The sequence below is a fragment of the Carlito syrichta genome, unplaced genomic scaffold, assembly GCF_000164805.1.
Source record: "Carlito syrichta isolate Samal-C Ts95f unplaced genomic scaffold, Tarsius_syrichta-2.0.1 Scaffold303528, whole genome shotgun sequence".
NCBI classification, from domain to species: domain Eukaryota; kingdom Metazoa; phylum Chordata; class Mammalia; order Primates; family Tarsiidae; genus Carlito; species Carlito syrichta.
The window spans coordinates 140893-144777 of NW_007247624.1; the positions used below are offsets into that span (position 1 = coordinate 140893).

Here is a 3885-nt window from a genome sequence, read left to right on the forward strand (position 1 = left end):
ATAGACTGTGTTCTGATCATAACTAAATAATACAACTGTACATTGTTTGGATTTCATTTATTAATGCATTTATGTAGAAATTGCCTCATTTCTCAAAAGACAAAATATTTATTAGTAATGCTTTTATTCATTGACTTTACCTCAGTTATAAAATAATTTGAGCCAACAGCAAAAAATTTAGATTACTTCCTAGAGTTGACGGAGACCTCACAAAATATAGGACTGATAACAGTGGCTGAGAATTCCAGATAGCTCATGATTCACATCAGTATATTTTCCAAAATGTTTTCTCTTTAAATATTTTAGGTCATATATTTCTTAGTGAAGAGAGATGACTGGCTTTAAACTTTAGATACATAAATAGATATATGTAGATATACATATAGACAAATATGGAGTACCTGTTGCTTTAGATATTTGTATCTTCACGGAGGACAGAATGAACATGTGAAAGGATCTATGCTGAAGTGGTATGTGTATCATTTTTGCATTATTTGAATTTCATGCATTCCTGCAATTGAATTATATGAATTATTGGACCATATTGAATTATATGCAGTTTCTTAAATTGGCTATGTTCCCTTTGTCATCTTTCTTTTCTTCTGTGATCTTTGAACCTGGAATGCACTATCCCCTTGTTTTACATCAAGCACTTCTTCACTCACAAATGGTGGGTATCTTTGGACAAGTCACTTAAGTCGTTCTGTGCTCCTGTTTATTCAGCTTGGACATGGGGATGATAATAGTGTCATCGTGTTCAATTGTGTCAGTCATAAATGAGATATTTACTTAACATCTGAGTATAAGTCACTGCCTCACATGTAGAATAAATTAAAAACTGTGTATTACTAAATGTGCATAGACTAGTTCTAGATTCAGTTGAGCACTTGAGGGATTGACAAAAGGCTAGTATAAGAGCAGCAGAATAGTAGAGAGTAGTGAAAAATGAGATGAGAGAAGTGTAGATTGAAATATACTTTTTATCCAAAGGCAAAAGGAAACTACAGAAGAATTTTAATCAAGGGTTAGTAGGATAAGGTTTTGAATAAAGTGATTTCTTTGGAGTAGAATTTTTAGAGTATAATTGGAATAGTCTTTTTAGTATTGTATATGGCACAAGGTCTCTCACTAAACCGTCTGCAGAGAAACCTCAATAATTAACAGATGTTTTTAGATGCAATAGACATGCCAGATACTATGCTAGGTGCTATAGATGTGGCAGAAAACACCTCAGATATCTACAGACAACTCATTCTGATAGGGAAGGGTTTCCAAACCTCAGCCCTGTTGACATTGTGAGCAAGGTAGTTTTTTTTTTGAGAGACTTGCCTGTGTGTTGTAAAATATTGAGCAACATACTTGGGCTGCTACCCATCTGATACTAGTAGCAAACCCCCAACTCTACAGTGGTAATATAAAAAATTAGTTCACAGACATTAATAAAACAACATTGCGACACAGTTGAGAAACACGGTATTAGAGAAAGACAGGTCATTAAAACCCAGAGATGTGTAATTAAAAAGGGAGGTACTAAATTATCTGTGACTGTATAACAGGGACAGGGTGGTGTTAATGCCATATTTCTGTATGGGGACTTGAATAAAGTGTGCCTCACCTAGTTTGTTGAATAAGCGATTGACACATTAAAAGTGTACCCAAGTGGTAGAAGCAGAACTAATTGGACATACAATATCCTATCTATTAACCGTCACTTGCTCTATTTTTACAATAACATGCCCTCATACTTTTTGAAACCATATTGAGCCTTGTATAAGGAGAAAACGAAGATGCAAAAATAAGGAAAAAAAAGTCTATAGTTTTGAATATTATAGATTAAACTTTGTGCGTCATTTCAGTTTGAGCTAAAATGGCCATTTGGGCTTTTTATAGAGGGGCAGGCTGGGAAGCTGGGGAGTTCTGCATGTAGAATAAAAGCTCTTCCTGAAAAGTAAACCAAAGAACCACAGCATATATCATCCTTAACAAATCTGTATACCATATGTTGTGGTGTATAGAAAGTTTCTTAGTTTTTCCAAAGGTTAATATAGTTCATCATTTTGAAAATGTCAGTGTTCATTTTGAGTTGGTAGAGGTAACGTAACCTACCAGCATTGTGTTTTCTTACTAAGAGATGTCTATTTCAATTAATTTATGGAAATGTAAAAATAAACACAAACAACAACAATAACAACAAACCCTCTTGATTCTGTTCATCATATGAAGGGAGATAGATTGTCCAGTTCCATTTATTTGTCATTCATTGCTATTATAGCACTAACTTATTTTTTCACTTCTTAAATAACCAAAGAGATACTACAGTTTATCATTTTCATAGGACTATTTTATTATTATTTATAAAAACATGAATGATTGGACAATTGAAAACACTATGATTGATGGCTATGAATGCCTGCTCACAAAATATAGTTCAATGCATATTAAAACAAAACATACCTGGAGAAATGTCTGTTTTCAAAAATATGTGAAGCTGTATTTTATTGTTCTCTATTAAATCACCTTCTTCTCACTTGGCAATGCTGAGTTATCCATAAAATATTTACTCTGTGTTTGTTGTGAAACAAGATCCCTATGTTAGTTAATAATTAAATTTTCCACACTACGGAGAAACAAATAAGCAGTACTGTGATACTCTAAATTTATTTTTAACGTCATTATAAAATATTGAATTATCATTGGATAATAAGACATTTGCATATAATTAAAATACACTGAAAGACTGTGTATTTTATCTTAATCTAAAAAAGAATTTTTCTTGACTGATCTTGTGGGAGAAAACACTGACTTGGTTTGGTGTTTTGCGCAATCCCATGGCTGGGCCAGTGGGAGCTGATGCTGAGACACTTGAATTAATGCAGCGAAAGATAAATGGAGAAGCCATAGGACATTAAGGATGAATTCAGGAAGGCCTGAGACCATGGAAAACTTTCCTGCTCTCTACACTATTTTCCAAAGGGAGGTTGCTATGGTGACAGATTATGGAGCCTTTATCAAAATCCCAGGTTGTCGGAAGCCTGGTCCATCGAACTCATAGGTCATCCTGTCCGGTGGATGAGCTCTCAGAGATAGTAGATGTCGGAGACAAGGTGTGGGTGAGGCTTACTGGCAGAGAGATGAAAAATGATAGGATAAAAGTATCCCTGTCCATGAAAGTTGTCAACCTAGGGACTGGGAAAGACTTCGATCCTGACAACGTTATCATGGAGCAAGAAGAGAGGTGGAGACGGTCCTTCCATGACTACACTGGGCAGAGGATCACCCTCGAGGCTGTCCTGAACAGTACCCGCAAGAAGTGTGAATGTAAAGGCCACTTTGCAAAAGATTGTTTCATGCAACCAGGTGGGACCAAATACTCTCTGATACCTGATGAGGAAGAGAAGGAAGAGACAATTTCCACAGAATTTGAGAAGCCTGACCCCATGAGGAATTCTAGAAAAAGAAAGAAGGAAAGGAAGGAAAAGAAACAGAGACAAGAAGTCATCTGACTCTGACAGCTCAGACTCTGAGAGTGATACGGACAAGAGAGCAAGGTACGCATCAAACACAGCAAGGCAACAAAGAAGAAGAATCACAAGAAGAAGCAACAAAGGAGTGACAGTAGAAAGAGTGGAGGGGGTGGTTGAGAGTAGGGAACCAGGAACCTTGTACCTTGAACTCTTGGTTTCTGGAAAGACTCAGTAGGGAGACTATGACCTTCCACCCTATTACTTTGCTCCCATGGGAGATGGCTTCTCCTTATGCAACAGGCAGTCTTGGGAGGTAGAGTTCAAAAACTGCCTTAGCCTGACTCGGTGGCTCAGTCTGTAATCCCAGCGCTTTGGGAGGCTGAGGTGAGTGAATTGCCTGAGTCCGCGGGTTCGAGACCCA

At 36.8% G+C, this 3885-nt stretch overlaps 1 pseudogene; it reads left to right on the forward strand.

Annotated features, from left to right (window-relative positions):
* Positions 1-2911: 2911 nt before the first annotated feature.
* LOC103260995 lies at positions 2912-3641 on the forward strand (annotated as a pseudogene).
* Positions 3642-3885: the final 244 nt, after the last annotated feature.